The following is a 17,035-nucleotide window of genomic DNA, read 5'->3' as shown; positions in this document are numbered from 1 at the left end:
TAAATATACTTGTATTTATAGGTGCTTGTTTAGGGGGCATACACTATACAATACTTTATATATATACTTTAAAAGTGGGACGATACAAAAGCATCTACTCTGCACAAGGATGACCAACTCTGCACAGGCCGCATTGCGGCCATTTAAAAATGTTTGATTCTTTGATTCACACGCAGCGTACACATTTAGTTACTTTCATTCGAAAGTAAATTTTAGTAACAGAATTATAAGAGAAAAGATGTGTATTACATTTTTGCTCATTATTCATTCTATATCGAGATGGGAATTAAAAGAGAAGAAAAACTTTTTCTTTTCTTTTTTACAAAAAGGAGAAAATTACTTTTTTAGATTTACAATTTTCAGAAACTTGGTTATCACGAGTTAGTTCCCTGAAGGCACACGCACTTCATCTATCATAAAGAGCAATTAAAACTTAATGTAAAATAAGTTATCGTTTTACCATACTATTGTCTTCGTTTAGCCTCTGGGGATAACGAAATTTCTTCCTCCTCAATCTCAGTAGCTCTACATATTTCTAACCCTATATTATAACACACACTCGTTCTTGCGGCATTCTTTGACAATATCGTATGTAATTTACCCATAATTTACATTTATATGATACATTTTTATGACATTAAAAAGCAGTAAGGTAAGACTAAAATTTTAGTGCTTTTGGAGAAGAGATTAGCTGAGTGGTTAGGGCGCTCGGCTTCCGCCCGCGCGGAGATCCGGTGTTTGTTGCCTGCCAGCCCCTTTTCTCTGGAACCTATCACTTGTTTTCTGAAACGAGAGAACATTATCAAGAGGCCAGCAATGCATTAAAAAAGGCCTTTAGCGCCAAAGGGGCAAATGTTTACGCATGTATTTTAAAAAAAATTGTTAAAAGCGAAACTGCTCAGGTAAAATTCAATCTTACTTCAAAGCTAACGCAATTATAGACGACAACTCAGCAAATTTGTGTTAAGGGTTGGATTTGCGTTAAAACTTTTCAATAAAATAGAACGGATCGATTAAACTAAAAGTACTCGTGAACTATGTATTTTCCTCACAGTACGAAATTGGAATATTTTTCCTTATTTTTAACAATATTTATGTATCGTATCACAATTATTATGGAAATTCAAACCAGTTTCGATGAATATAGTTTAGTTTTTCGTTCAACAAAGTAGTATGTTCTGTTGAACCATTTTCAAAAACAACCATACTATTGGATCCTGAGTTAAGGTTTTTTGTCAAACTGTACAAATTATCTACAGATACTTACTCTGTGGCCAAGGATCAAGTATTATGCACCTTCTAACTGAATATAAACAATATAATATAGTAGATTGTAGATAATCTTACTGTTCTTCTATGCATAACATACGAATCTATAGTATTGTTTTTATTTAAATATCGCAAAAATTAATTAGCATAATTTGCCGAGATTTTACTCACCCATTTGATGTTTATTTTAACAAATACAAGACTCCAATCACAATAAATTAGACTTTTTATTTAAATTTTAGCCTTCAGTTTATTCCACAAGGAATTCGTATAATAGATCTGTTAAGTTCCCACGTTGCATGTATTATGTATGACTAAAATACGAGTATATGAGCTAATATTTACTTTTATTTATAATGTAGCGCGATCGACAAAGTAATTTTATCTTATACATAAATATGTATTTGCCAGCAACTCATCGTTAAAAATTCTCTATTTTCAGGTTATTTTTCGATTGTTTAATCTCACTCAGTTGCGGTAGATGAGCTTAAGCTCAAAAAAATCATTATTTAAGGAGCCAGTAGTTGAATCTAATTTTTTGCTAAACATACAAACACATTTTTTTTTCTGTAGTTTAATGATTTTAATTCAATTCTTTTTTAATGAAGCAAAAGTTAAATTTAGAAAAATTGAAGGCTTGTAATTACATTTCAAAGAGAGCTATTTCCCAGTTACGTTTTTCGTTCTCGTACCTCTTAAAGAAGGAAGTATTGTGATTATGTTGAATTTTGGAACAAGCCTGACTTCAATAAACAGATAAGCTAGAAACATCTTCAGAAAGAGGGAATCTATGGGTGTTTGGATTTTGGCTAAGAATGAGCCAGAAAAGTGAGCCAACCCCTTCCCTGAAATATCTATTTTGTCCTAATCGTAAACTTTACAAAAAGAGGTAATGGTAAAACTTCTATTTTAACTCGTCATACAACACTAAGTTATTTCCTTCATAGTTCACTTGGACTCTTATGATTTTATTGTTCAGTTGATTATGGTATGGAATACGATATATTCTAGCCTTACTAACAATAACTACGTTCAATAACTACAATTTAAGAATTTTAGCTGAAGAAATTTCTTGTAATCCATTATTTGTCGGCCCCAGGTTGCCTGGAGTATCTTCTTAAAGCTGGTATGTTTTAAGCCTACAGAGCTGTAGTGAACTTTTTAACACATTGGGACAAACTTTCTTTAAAAAAAAAAAAGACAGATTTGGCTGCCGATCTTGTCAGATTTCTACGCATCCTGTACGCTCATGGCAAAGCACAAAAGATGATGAGTCCAGGCTATGTAGAATATACCATAAGGAGGAAAACAAGAGGGTACAAAAATTGGTATTCAAGAAGAATTTTCTAAGTCAAGCTCACAGTTGAGAGCCACTTACATTTGGTTTCGCCATGTACTAAGAAGTATCGCGAGAAAGGTATACGAGGAAAGGGTAACTGATATCAGTGACAGAGAAAAGCCTAGAAGAAGTTGGGAACATTTTATTCAGCAGAGTTTCCAAGAGAAAGATTTTAGATCAGTGGAAATGAAGATAGAAAACTCAGTAATAAAGGCAGTAGGAAAAACGGCATGATCTTGACCCCGTTTTAGCGGTCGGTACAAGAGTATTGGATTAAGAAGAAGAAGAAGAAGCTTACGGAGTAGAAGCGTTTTTAAATCCAGCCAGCTTTAAAATTGTTTCTTTGGATTTTCACTTTTACAGCTGAGTTTAATTTTTAAAAATTTCAATTATCTTGAGAAGAAAAAACGTAGTAAAGAGAAAGTTTAATACTTTTACGAGAAATTCATATAAATTTTAACAATAATGATAAAAGCTGCATTCAATGCTAAACCTCTACAGCAATAGTTCTATTCTTTACAAAAAAACAAAAAAGTAGGCCGCACGCTGATAATAATTTTTTATTCTCAAGTAAAAGGTCAATGTGAACGTAAAATAAATAGAATGGAAATGGTTATGAATATTAATCTTTCCATTGCTTTGACAGATGGAAATTCATCACTCAAGCACATTTACCTAATGTACATCCAGAGGATGCAAGAAGTGTTGGAGTTCTGACAGTTTACGGATTCTTATTCAACTTCTGGTATTGTTCATCAGGTTGTTGAGACTTAGGCCTCTAGTAATGAAACCTTTTATGAAGTATTTATTATTATTATCATTACAAAAATATTTTTGTTGATTAAAAAAAGAAAAAGAATTTGAATAATTGTAAAGCATTACACATGATCTAAACGTACAGAAACCTTAACTAGTACTAGGTTTCATTAATTTTAAACCACTATTTTTACAAAAATGTTTTTTTGGTACATTAAAATTTTAAGTAACACATATACACACCATGTAACCTCGCTCACTTAGTTAAACAAGTGTAATGCGAGACGGTTAACTTAAGTGAAGTCAAAATCTCTATACCAAAATGATTAAACTACCCTCTGATGGTAGAAGAAAAACTGAAACGGTTAGGTATACAATAGACACGACGGACAAAATCACTGGTCATCACTTTAGGCCTAGTGATCCACTTATCATCAAGATAGAATTTGATTGATTAAACGATCATCCAGTGGATTTTGAAATAGCAATCGGCAAGTTTCTTGAACTTACTTGCATGCTCTTCTCTTTATAGGTGTGTAAAGATGTAGGTTGGTGGTCGATTGTAACTGCCCTGAGACAATAGTTTGCTTGGTACAGACTCTGCGGCTAGAGTATCCATATATATATATAACTTAAGATCTATCTGAACCAGTGTTCTATCCAAGATGGTGTCCCTATTCTTGAATTTTAGCAGATTTTTTTTTTTTCACTGTCTCATCTAATTACTAAAACTCATTCTTTTAAAAAGAAAGGTAACCAGGTGAGAGTATTCAGAATTTTAACTAGGTTTTTTAGAAGATCTCGTAAATGTTTTTAGTAAATAAATAGAATCTTGAGATAAATGAAGATAACACAACTGGAAATACAACCTGTTTTTTTTTTTTTTTTTGCTCAACCATTACATTTCGCAGCAGTTTAATATGGCCGATGAACATGTCATCTTTTTTTAAAACCGTTATAAATACACAGGCCAGCTGGTGGATGTTGTAAAAGGAAGATGTAAGTATGTCGGTGCCAGGTACCGTTCCAATTAGAACATCTAGAAAGAACACTCGCTTGTAGTTGGGGACTCTACCTTAAACTTCCTTCTGTGTAATGTAGATATGTTTTTAAAAAGTACTGCTGCCCTCATTATAACTGGTAACAGTGCTGACTGAGAAGAAGTAAACAGCTTCTCGTCCTCTTTGTCCGTATACATGTCTGTCTGCTCGTACTACTGTTAAGCTCTTTATACCAGAAGTAGACACCAACATCACAGGACGCCCACAGCTATATCCCTCTACAACTGGGCTCACTTTTTGACCCAATATATTTTTTCTACCTTTAATTGACATGTGGCTTATGAGAAATGTTTACTCATCATTCAAATGATTTCTGGTAATCTTCACAAGCGCAACCCCGATTTACCATTACATTGCATTACTATTCGTGAGGCAAATAATGAATACTTTTTTTAAAAAAAAAATCCTTTATTTACTTTTTCAAAATTACTTGTAATAGTTCTTTTTTATTTGCATGTGGCGTTCTATTTTATTTGTAGATTCTTTACTCATGATTTGGGAGCTTTTCCATATAAATAACCTCAAACTTTTCAGAGACGTTTATCTGTTTATTTTTCATTTTTACTGTAATGGTTGACGTTTCTAGTGGTAATTTCCATTCTTTTCGCCAAATAGCTTTATTATATAGTTGTAATTCCAGACGATCCTCTTAGATCTTTTAAATGTCAATGCTCACGTGATTTGCTGGAATGAATATTTAGGACTAAAGTCACCACTGGGCAGTTTCATTAATTATTTATTGTTAATAAAAGCTGTATTACTTATGGCAAAACTTTGCCATTGTAATAATCAAATAAGATTTTTAAAAAGAGATAGTATTGTCTTATATTATTTAAATGAATACGATCTCTTGAGTTTTCGAGCACAGCTGATACTCAATCATGTGGTCTAGAAATTATGTGATTGAAGTTTGATGACCAAACTCATTAGTGAAGGAGGTAAGCACTCAGCTGATGAGGAATGTGTTTTCCTTTTATTTTTATTTTGTTTTGGAATGTCTGTGTGTTGAACGGTGCTTACACCTGGAAGACCGGTTACACTCTTCATGTCCACCTTGATGGCTGCCTCTGTTCTTACACTTTATTCATTTTCTTTAGCTAAGATGGGTATTTTTTGTAAAGATTAATGAACTTAGCTACTGTTTATTAAATATAAAACAAATTCTTTTATATTTATAATGATAAGAAAGTGGCCAATAAATAAAAAAGTATTGCCCTTTTATACCAGTTTCAGTGATTCTTGCCGAAATGATGGAAATCTTATTTTCAAGGCTTATTGCACCAGTGAAAATGTGTTTTATTTTTGTCTAACTTTGGGCAAGTTAAAAACTACCTCGTTTAAAATATTGATCTTATTTTGTATGTGCTCTACTGGTACTGGCTTACTCCAAATTTAATGGATGCCTTAAGTTAATTGAGGGGGGATAGGAAAGCTCTTTAAAGTGTAATAATTTACTTATTAGTTTTGGTGACTGAATCGTCGATTTAAAAGGAAGAAAGATTATTGCCAATTTTAGTCATAAATTTTTGCCAAGCTTTCGACCCAGGGACTTGGGTCAACTTCAGGGCTTCTGCTTATTAATGATTGTACTTTTTACATTGTTACATCTAAGGTTGGTGTGTCTTCTGTCCTGTCTGATTTTTTATTCCGACAGTAATCTAGATTGACTGTAACATTCTTGGCTCGTCAAATGTAAATCTCTTTTTTTTTGCGTTCATTTATAAGCAGCGAGTTAGCGCTATAAGTAACAGTGATAACCGAGTAACAAATGCTAAGGTAACGAGTGGAGAAGTTACCCAATGGTAACACTCCAAAACATTAGGCTATTAGTCGCTCTCTTCACTTGAGAGGAGATCACGAGGCCACTGTCTCTTAAGACTTCTTGTCAGGTTGTCAGGTATGTGATTGTAGGTTAAAAAATTAAGTTTTCTGTACTGTGTTTTAGCGACATGAGTGACAAAATGAATGTTAAGGTCAGTGTGTATAGTCCAGGTTGGAGACATAAAATGGAGCGTTTACAAATAGTTCGAAGTATTTTGGACTGAAGAGATTGAATCCTTTGGAGATTGGAGCGTTTGGTTGAAACCCCACAGCTCTATTCCATACGCCCAGATGGGTTTCAAAATAGAAGTATAAATCAGTCTTCTGTTGTCCAGAGAGAGTTTTGATCTATCGACTAAGAGTCTTTTACGAGTAAGTAGTCGACGATAGCGTCTGTTTAGTTCTGTTCTTTTAAGTCTAGTGTGGAGGTTGTAAAACTCTAATGGGGACTTTGTGATGTGAATCAATGCCTGTTTTGTCTGGTTTAGGATCGTCTCCTTCTGCCTGGGGTTGGAGCAAGCAAGTAAACAAGAATGGCGGATGTCCCTTTCAAAATGATCTGATTCTTCAAGTCAGTGGTTGGAAGATAGGCTTACAAACCCACGCAGTATAGCGTTATTTTTTCAAAAACCAAACATAATAAGCGGTACAATCTAAAGAGATCCTATTATATTAAGTTTGTTGGATTGATCGTCAATGAGAGTTGCTGAATAGTGATTGAATGAACAGTAATCCTTATTTATAAGAAAATACACTACAAACCAAAAAAAAGCGAAGTAAAAAAAGAATTCAAAATAATTGGTGTAATTATAAAGAGTGACAGCGCATTGGTGTGCAGTGCATTTAAGGTAAAATGATTGGTGGTGTTGGTTTGTGTCCATTAGGTGATCTCCAGACATTAACCCTTCTATCAATGCCTTACATCATAATAATAATTATATAATAATTATATAGCTACTGGCTTGACTATTTTGGCTACCGGGCTCGTTTGGACTATTATCGCTGTTTAACCTTACCACCACACCAATCCCACCTTCTGTATTCTGAATTATACACACACTCAAGCATAACTTCGGTGTTTCTTCTTTTTTTGTTTCTTTAACAAAACCATCCGGGTCATTTGAGTCACGATTTCTTTAAGGATTCTCCATTTTATTTATGCTTCACCATCAATAAAATGATTCATTTCACAATGTTTGCTTCTGATTCATTACAACTTTTTTAGTGAAATCAAAGAAAACTACAATGTAAAATTGATTCCATTTTTGCAATTATTATAACTGATTTTATTATTATTTTTTTGAACAACTTTTAAGCAACAATTTTTAATTTAAATTTAAAACAAATATTCTAAAGGGGATTAAAATTTGGTCTAAATTTTTTTTCCCTCTGTAAACCGCTTAAATATTTTTAATTTTAAAACATTAAAGTACGTTGCGAAAATATTTATATATTTTAAATCTCTTTATTCGTTAGCTTTAACATATTTTTATTTATGTATATATTTAAAAAAATTGTTTGTACTTTGCGATAATCTATTTTTCCTGTAAATTACGAAATGAAAATAAATAAATGTAACTTGGTACATGAAGGGCAAATGGAAATGTTAAAGAACAAGAGGAAAATGATTTGAAAAACAAATCCAAATTTAATTAGAACGTGGGATCTCTGTTCTTAAAATGGTAAACTAAAAAATCTAGTTTATTTATTCTTTTCAAAGTTTAAGCATATTTGCTTAAAACTTGAACATTTTCTCAGTTTCAGCATTATACTCGTACATAACAATTCCTTATTGTTCAGCAGTCTTCTTAGAAAAATTTGTACTAATAAAGATGTAGCCCAAAGTGATGGTGTGAATGTAAAACCTATTTTACGATTTTTTACTTTTGATTCTACAATTACAGAATAATAATAACTATCTCATTTTATAACTCATATTATATCTACTCATAAATTTAAACAAGAATTAGAACCGAGCAACATACAAAAAGTTTAATGAAGAACTAAACTTCATTTCACTAGCAAAGACTCTACAAAAAATCAAGCTTTCTGGAAAAATGATAGGCCCAATAACAAACGGGAGTTTGTATTACAAAGATGAAACAAAATGATTGGAACATTCTGAGATAAACACTGGCTGAACATTTTCTTTCTACGTATCTCATACATTTATCCTGACATTTGAGTCATTCTTACCACTATACGGTTTGTAAAACTGCATCTCACAGTGAAGACTAATTTAAAGGGTATGTTACACCAACCACTGATCGGGTCTAAAACAATTTTTTATTTTTCTGTAATAATGTAATTGTGTAATAATAAAAAAGGTAAAGAAAAGCATACAAATGAATAAGCCTTTGAGTGAAGATGTACTTTTAGTTTACCTACTTTTAACCAAAACTTTATCGCATTGTATGATGGCACTTAATATAAGTATCAATTTGAACATTTAGCAACCTTTCCGTTTCTATATCTTGGATATGCTCACGGACAGACTAATTGGTTGAACCTACTTTTATCATGAGGTTCACCAAAACTTATGCTTTCTGCTGAAAACTGAAATAAAAGAACTCAGCATAACTGCAATATTATCTTTTTAGAAGTTTAAGAGAAAAAGTTAATTATAGAAAATTTATTTTCATTGTCTCTTGTTGAATTGATCTTAGATTAACAAAGGTGACATTCCAGAGTTGTTTTTTTTTAAAGCCAGCATTTCTTCACGATCGAATCTTTACCTGTGTAAATGACGGTGATTCTGCTAAAATGAGAATCTATTGGTACCAGGATCTATTTTTAGGGGACTTAAGTTATTATTGTCATCCCTGCTGACAAAACGCCTACACTGCTACGTCCCTTTATAACATAATCGCCGCAGTTTTTTGTGGAAGTCATTGATGTATAGAAGTATATACGATTCAAACCTTTAACTCGCCATTACGCAGATTAATTCGCTCTTATTATTAGATTTACGGATTGTCTAAGGATAAACATTGAATTGATCCAGAATGGTTGAGGATAAAGTAGGGCTAGTCACTTATCTCACATATGTTAACAGCACACTGAAGAAATACAACAATATTACAAGTAATTACTGAAATTGTCGATTACCCATTGATTAGAACAGTCTACCTAGTTTACCAGCTAAATCTTACCTCTAAACGAAGAGATTTTCATTTCTAGTTAAAACATTATTGTAATACTTCCTAATTCTACTAGACTCTCAAACAAATATTAAGTTTTAGAAACCGGTATTAAGTGCGTTCAAATGCGGAAGGAAACCTAAATACCTAACAAATTTAATAAATCTTAATCTAGTCTGTGGTACTCACAGCATCTTTTTTACTTTTACCCATTAAGATGGATTCCAAAGATTATATTCTTAATAGAATGACCTACATTACACGCTTTTCTTACGGTTTGCATTAAGCTAATAAGTTTCAAGAGGTTTTGGCTCCTGTTTACATGGTTGCTGTAGGTTTTAGGAGAAACTTAATTTAGGTCACTTCTTCATTAGGAGGGGACATTCCCACTAAGTGCCACTTCAGATGAATGACACCAATGTTACATTAACGAGACTGAAATAAGATCCTAAGATTCTGAGGCGGGAACGATTGCCAAGAATCATATCCTGCTTTTCCTACTCTTATTCTTTCCTAGATGATCTGGCTAAAGATCTCAGCTGCTCATTGTAGCTTAATAGCAAGAAGCAGTTGATTATTTACTTGCAATGATTCAGCTGGTTTTGTTTTCATTGTTTTAAAAAAGTACAAATTAAGATTTTGAAAATTCCGGCAGATACATATAACCAAATTTTTACTTTTTGTCTTGACAAAAATAATTTTTTTATGATTAGCTAAAAGTTTTATTGGAACCAGACACTAAATCTTTCCATTATTTTGTTTAACGATTAAGATCTTTCTGTAATGAAATACCTAAACCAGATATTAAAGCAAAATTCATTCCATATTTGAACTTATACAAACCACGTACGTACACAGGAGAGATATAGAAATTGCCTGAAGTAAAAAGCCGCAGGCTTCTCACGTGCCTAGCCTTAAGGCAACAGCGTGACGTCAAAGGCAAAGGCGTGACCGACCTCTACTTATTATAATCAGGGTTACCGAAGTCCTTACACATAATTTGTCCGCCTAAAGAAACATCTTATTCTTTATTGCAATTTATGCACTTGGTACAATTTTTTATTTAAATTGAACTTATTACAGTGATATTTTTTTTTTTCAACATATTATCATTTAACAATTAGTTTTGATTGTAGCTGAGGAAATGGTATACCTACAGAAAATTATGTCGATATGTATATGTTTGATGTTGGGACGCAGCCCTAACCTGCAGGCCCCCGAAAATAGGCTATTGGAACCTAAAAAATTGAAATTGCAATTACTTCGTTCTTGATAAAAACTTAAAAGTACCCAAGGGAATCTAGAAGAAGATTTTTAACCTATTTCCATGAGCAACTTTTGTTTTTTTTAACCTTTAGCCTCCTCTTACCATAGCCTACTGTACAGAGTTGGACAGCGTTGTTTGTAATGAAAAAATCTTGAACATTGCACCAGATTTTTCTTAGAAGCAGATTGATTACAAAAGAAATCAGAATTAAGAAGGGAGTGTATTAAGATAAGCATGTATTCCATGATTACGTATTTAGAATTTAAAATTAATTTTACACTTTGTCTTACAACATTGTTATCCTAACGTTGTTTTGTTGTGTAGAAGAGGGCAGACTATTAGTAGGGTGCTGGGGTAAACATTCAGTAAGTTAGCTGTTCGATAGAGCACACCTGTTGAATGGCAGGGATGTCGGTCGTTTCGTCCTCTTTGGTTCTGTTTTGGGGTTGGAAATTCTTGTTATATTGTTCTTCTTTTTTTTATTGTATATATAAATGCACTTAAATAAATTTAATGTTGGCTGCAGTACTAAAGAAAGACTGTCTAATAATGAATACAGAACTTACAGAATAAGTAATAAGTAATTTAGATGCTCAGTGTTAACTGAGCTCTTTGTTGAATTCTTCAATGTAATGCTGCCTTATTCTGGCGACACTAAACAGGTTGTGCCTCTAAATTAAGGTTATAGCATAACTGGTCTTACAAGATAAAAAGAAAAGTATTTATAGACACCTACACATTAGTTTGTGACCATACATGTTACTTACAATCTGTGTCAGTAGTGAGTAAGTCAGTCACCTACCTATTTGCTTACCAAACAAAGAGACACTCGGTTCGTAATTAATAACACAAATCTTTTCCATTCTCTCTGTCAACGATCTTTATTCTTTAATGACATTCTTATCGTTTTAATTTTTGATTTTATAAACTGTTTTTTTTTTTTATGGACATCGTTCTTTTCACGATGTCACTCTGATCTAGGATTTTGTAAGGTATAAACCCGGCCATTAATTTGTGGTGAAAATGACTTTCACTGGCCTAAGTCCTAATTGTTCCTCCTAATCTGATCTGATCGTGATTTCTTTTAATACTATATATATTTTTTTTAATATATCAACTGATCTGCCAAAAATTACTCCCCATGCGAATTGCTTGATATTGCGGACTCTGAACAGAAGTTAGTACAGCAAACCAATAAGCGTCAGCATAAATTTGCTTGTTTCTGTAGCAGAGAATTATGTTGACTTTCCCAATTTGAGTTGAAACTGGAGACCATTGTCCGTTCTACCATAAATTGAGACAAATTGATCCACAAAACTATTGCTTGCATTCCTGATAACATTACAATTAATGTTATCACTTTTATTTGTTTGAAAGGAATTGTATTGTTTTGGTTTTATTGGAAAAAAGGTGGTGAAAACTAAATTATATAAAATTGAATAACAAGTACTTCCTAACAACAACTTCTAAGTAGAAACGAGCAAGTCGGCTGCTGTAATTTATTAATTTTACAAACTAATCAAACGTCTGCTACTTGTAGTTATGTAGGTTTAGAAGTTCTTAATATTTTCTTAAATTGTTTAAAACCTCGTTTAAATCCGTAAAGTTATTTTTTATTTTACCTTTTTTGTATTAATGTTTTGAATCTTCTTGTTTATAGACGTAGGAGTCTTAGAAGCAGTCCCCTTGAGTCCTCGTTTCTCTTCTGAGTCATTTGTTTGCTGTTAACAATCGATTTTACTGATATGAGCTAATTTTTCTAGTTATTCACCGATCAGGTGGCCAGAGTAGGGCAGTTAAATATGCTTTTCTAACAATTTCAGAGATTAATTTAAATAAAAATCCGCCAATAACTGAAACTACCAAAACCTTTTTGACTCAATTTATTCCACACATTTTTGATAGTTTTATGAGGTTGAAGTATTCAGCGATAGTAAGGTAAAGGGCCCGAATTTCGTCCCTGCGCCAAATTTCGTCCCCATATTTAAAACAATCGCCAAGTATTGCACACTAATGGTAATTTTAAGAAACGTACGTAGTTACATTGAGGCAGCAATAATCGTTTGGAAACGTCAACTCGGGGTACGGTTCATGTCTAGCCGAGTTTTGAAGTGTTATATTTTTAGTCTTAATAAGTTGTATATTTGGTAGTGTTTCAAAACTTTAAAAATTAAGAACACTTTTTTTAAACAACTAAAAGTGTACTGTTTTTTAATTATATTTTTTGCGTTCCTTGTATGAATTTTTTTAACAATATTATTGCAAAAATCAATAACTGAATCTCCAAGGTAACAATAGAAATCTTGTCGAAGTTATTATTATTTTTTATTTTACAATAAAATTTAATTTACTTAAGGGGGCCGAAATTTGGACACTTTACCCTAATAATTAATGATACATTTGTTACTTGTCTATTTCTTAGTTTTTATAGTGAGTGGAACATTTTTAATAATTTCCGTTTTTTTCTTCCATGAAGTTATGAAGCGCCCGAAGGAAGGGCGTATCTCTGTAGATGTGTCTTTAGGGGTAACTTAATGCCTTAGGCGGTACTATTTGAAAGCTGAATAGTAAGGTAAAGCAGCCAAAGGCGCAATACCCTAAGGCTAGAAGCGGCAGATGGTAAGTACTTTATAAAGCTTAGGCTACCTCAATGTAACGTAGCTTTGTAATAAAGCAAATGTTGCAATTCACTTGCCAATTTTGTGATTATTTTAATGAATTGGTTAGTATCGAATAATACACATTTTTGGGGGCATAAAGTATTTTTGAATAATTATTTATTTACTGCACTTAAATAAAATGCATAGGGGAACTTAATTTAACAAGGTAGTTGTTCTTTTTTTTTTTTATTGTTGTTCCTGAATAAATGCTAGACAGATACATCTCTCTCTTTTATGTTCAATTTGGATTTATTAATTTTATACTTCATTTAAATTTTGAAGTAGAAGTTTATTGCCTCAGTTGATCAAATATTGACAGACATCAATTGTACCCTAACATCCAATTTATAAAATTATATTTTTCCTAAAGGTCTATTCTCTCCCATACTCTTTTCAGTACTAAATTAATTTTAAAAAAATGTGATGTTCAAATTTAAAAAGCAAATTGATTCGTCTGCTATTTGAGATCATTAATAATGTTAAAATGCCTTCTGTTAAAAAGGAAGATTTATTTTTCAGCACTATTTTTAAATAAATTGTCAAAATCCAATTATTTGTGTAACCGCAGTGCCATTAAATATTTAAAAATGACTTTGATAAGAAAATATAGGCAGAATTTGGTATTAAAAGAGGAAAATTCTTGAACACTACCAGCTAACACAAACTTTTGTAATTATTAACTTAACATTATTTTTAATTAATTATTTCAAATGCTACTAAAGGTAGATTGAATGTTGTTATCTAATCTTTCAAAAATAAAATTCATTATCTTCTATTCGGATTTAAAATCATTCTAGAAGCAATATTTTTTATTTCGAGAAATTTTATGTGCTGACCAAGAAGGACCTTTACAGGTGTTGTGTATAGAATCACACAAGTATTTATGTGAATGATTTTTTACCCAAAATTGTAAATTTATTTTTCGTAAATCTCTGAGAAATATAAGTTTAAAGGTATCCCTATAAACAAAAGCGTCAGGACTAAAAGTGACAGCTAATGTTGTAATTTGGAGATCACATTTATTGAGTATCGGAAGATCTTCTCTCTTTGTACAGATCGTAATGAAGAGAAAGATTTCTAGCATTTAGGACAGAAGGAACATTACAGTCATTGTTACTAATAGTTTATCTAGCGCTGGTATAACTTTCAAAAGAATCCAAAATGTTTTCCGTCAAGTTGTGATCAGATGGTTTTATTCATTTACCTACTTGAAATAAAAAAAAGTCGATCTCTAATCTTTGCAAGTTGTCCTGTTTATTTGCTTATATCACTACCAGGCTGAAAAGAAGTCAATGAACCAATTTTAAAAGCTGTAAAAGTAACGGCCCCAAAAATAATAGCTCCTTCATTATAAACTTTAATTCGTAAAAAAGATTAGAACCTTCTGGTGCTTCTTGTGGCGGTTCTCAATAAAGGGCAGTTAACTCTAAGGATTTTAAGTCCTCCAGCTAGTATCGAGCTAGGGATCTTCAGGTTCCGACACTATCACTGGGCTAATCTTCTCCTTTATTATTATTCATCTCTAAGGACCCATGAAGACCACTCCCCAGTGACACTGGACCTACAAACTTGAGTGGGAGAGAGGAATTTAACTAAAAATTCCATCGCACAATTCCCGATTATTTACCAGCTGATCCAGTAATCATTCATGCAGGAAGGTAAGTGCCCGTTCGTGACTTTGATAGAACAAATTTTATGGAAATACTCATAAATCAAATTAAAATTATTAGATTCATTTACTAAAATAACTATAAGATCCAAGAATATACAGTTGTAAAACAAGAGAATGTCTTATTTAAACGAATTAAATATCAGATATAAGAAATATTTATTTTATCACTAAATGCGAAAGAATATTTTTTCTAAAAATAAAAAAATAAATAACGAGAGAAATAAATCAAATAATTCCTTAAATGAAAATAATGTTCAAGAAGAGTTTTTCCCACGATTTTCGCATAATATAAATGTTAAGTGTGGGCATTGTACACAATATATATATATATATATATGTATGGTAATAAGTTAAGAAGAAAAAAAGATGTTTATCTGTTCGATTCACCTTCCTCACCCAGCTGGTCTGGCCATGTATGGCTGATCTGTGTAGACTGGACTATGTCTGGACAAACATCTAAACATGGTCTTCGTCACATGGTATAAATGTCAAATTTCTGTCCGCGCATATTAATCCAAGTTTATGTCTTTAGAAAAAAAACAAAATGCGATAACATTTAAACAACTCTAAACAAAAATTAAAATAAAATAGGAATAATCTTTAGTTAAAATGAAAATTGTCACGAATTCATGCAAAAATTAATAAAACAAAACAAAATTAACAAATAACAAAAGCAAGGGTATTAAATTTAAAAATGAAAAGCATGAAGGTAAAATTAAATTGTATATTTTTCAGTAAATTTCTACAAATAAATATTAGCTGAGACAGGAATATAAACTGATATTTATGTATATAATTTTTTTTTCTTGTAATTTTAATAAAATTTAATTACTTTTTTCCCCAAAAAGGAAAATTAATAAGGGTAGATTTGAAAACGAATTTTTCACCTCGGGCAAAATACTTTGTTACATATAAATACGAGTTTTGCAAACAGCAATAACTGTTGCCGCGCAATTCAATCAGAATCAAATCACAGCCATCCAGTTAATTAATGAGCAGTTTCAGTCCCAATTTTATTAAGTGAACTCCGCACGAACACTAATAGACTGTTTACACATCTCTTTCTCTCAGTTAAAGTTAAAAAGCTTCGCTGAGAGAATCGCGTAAAAATAGAGTGACTTAGAGATGATTTGGTATTTTAGAGGCCTATCGTCGCGTCTATAATGAAAAAAATCTAATATTTCTCTTATTGCAGTTAGTGCTATAGAATTTTTTTTGAAACTTTTTGTTTTTACTAAAGAAATAGTTAGCTTCTTGCTCTACATGTTCACTGTAGTCAAATTATTTTGATGTAGTAGGTAAATGCGATGTCACAGCTTTCCAGAGAGATAGTTTAACTTAATTTATGTTAATCTACAAATACAATCCTGTTTAGAATTCAGAGGGTACAAATCTTTAAATCCTTTCTAGTATCCATTTCGTGTTGGTTCGAGAATTGTTATATTTGAACTCTATTCGGTTATAGTTGGACAGGATCCAAGCTGTTTTGGCCGAAAAGTCTCCACTCATTAAATAACAGAAAAAAACTTCTTCTTAACAATGTTATTAACAAGTCCACAGACTTCATGACTCCAGATTATAGCCCAGCTATCGTTCCTTCTAAATTCTATTTTATCCGAACCATAGTACGACAATGGTGGTAATGGGAAGAAAGTAATTATATTTTATTTAAATTACAAGAAAAGAACAGCTGTACGGAATTCATTAACTATAAAGAATCTTTGCATTATTCTGAATTTTGAGAAAATCGTGCTCAAAATTCAGGTTCAATATCAGGTTGATATTGTTAAAAATTTGAAAAAAAAAAAAAAATAGACAACTTATTTTAAGTATCCAATAACTTACGATTTTGGGGCTTTAATCTATTTTTGATGCTTCATTTGAGACAGGCACTGCTTCAAATGCGCTTATAAGTCAGTATTGGATTCCTTACTTCGCATTGCGAGTAACACTTAACCTATTATCTTGTTTTAATACCAGATCAGAGATTAATACCAGACTTATTGAGTTTCATGAGGAAAACAAATAATAAAAATTGTTCACTTAAAGA

At 31.9% G+C, this 17,035-nt stretch overlaps 1 protein-coding gene and 1 long non-coding RNA gene across 2 annotated transcripts in view; one reads left to right on the top strand and one right to left on the bottom strand.

Moving 5' to 3' along the window:
- Positions 1–17,035, top strand: part of twz (BTB/POZ domain-containing protein twz) — a 133,755-nt gene that overhangs the window by 23,916 nt on the left and 92,804 nt on the right. The window lies entirely within an intron of this gene.
- On the bottom strand, positions 4,741–15,603 carry LOC141449789 (uncharacterized). Its single transcript, XR_012455696.1, has 3 exons — positions 15,373–15,603; positions 12,276–12,374; positions 4,741–5,109 (listed from the first exon to the last, which is right to left on the bottom strand). It is a non-coding gene; the product is annotated as an uncharacterized lncRNA (long non-coding RNA).

The sequence above is a fragment of the Rhodnius prolixus genome, unplaced genomic scaffold, assembly GCF_049639745.1.
Source record: "Rhodnius prolixus isolate KJV_2025 unplaced genomic scaffold, Rpr scaffold_2, whole genome shotgun sequence".
NCBI classification, from domain to species: Eukaryota; Metazoa; Arthropoda; class Insecta; order Hemiptera; family Reduviidae; genus Rhodnius; species Rhodnius prolixus.
This window is presented reverse-complemented; position numbering and strand designations above follow the sequence as displayed.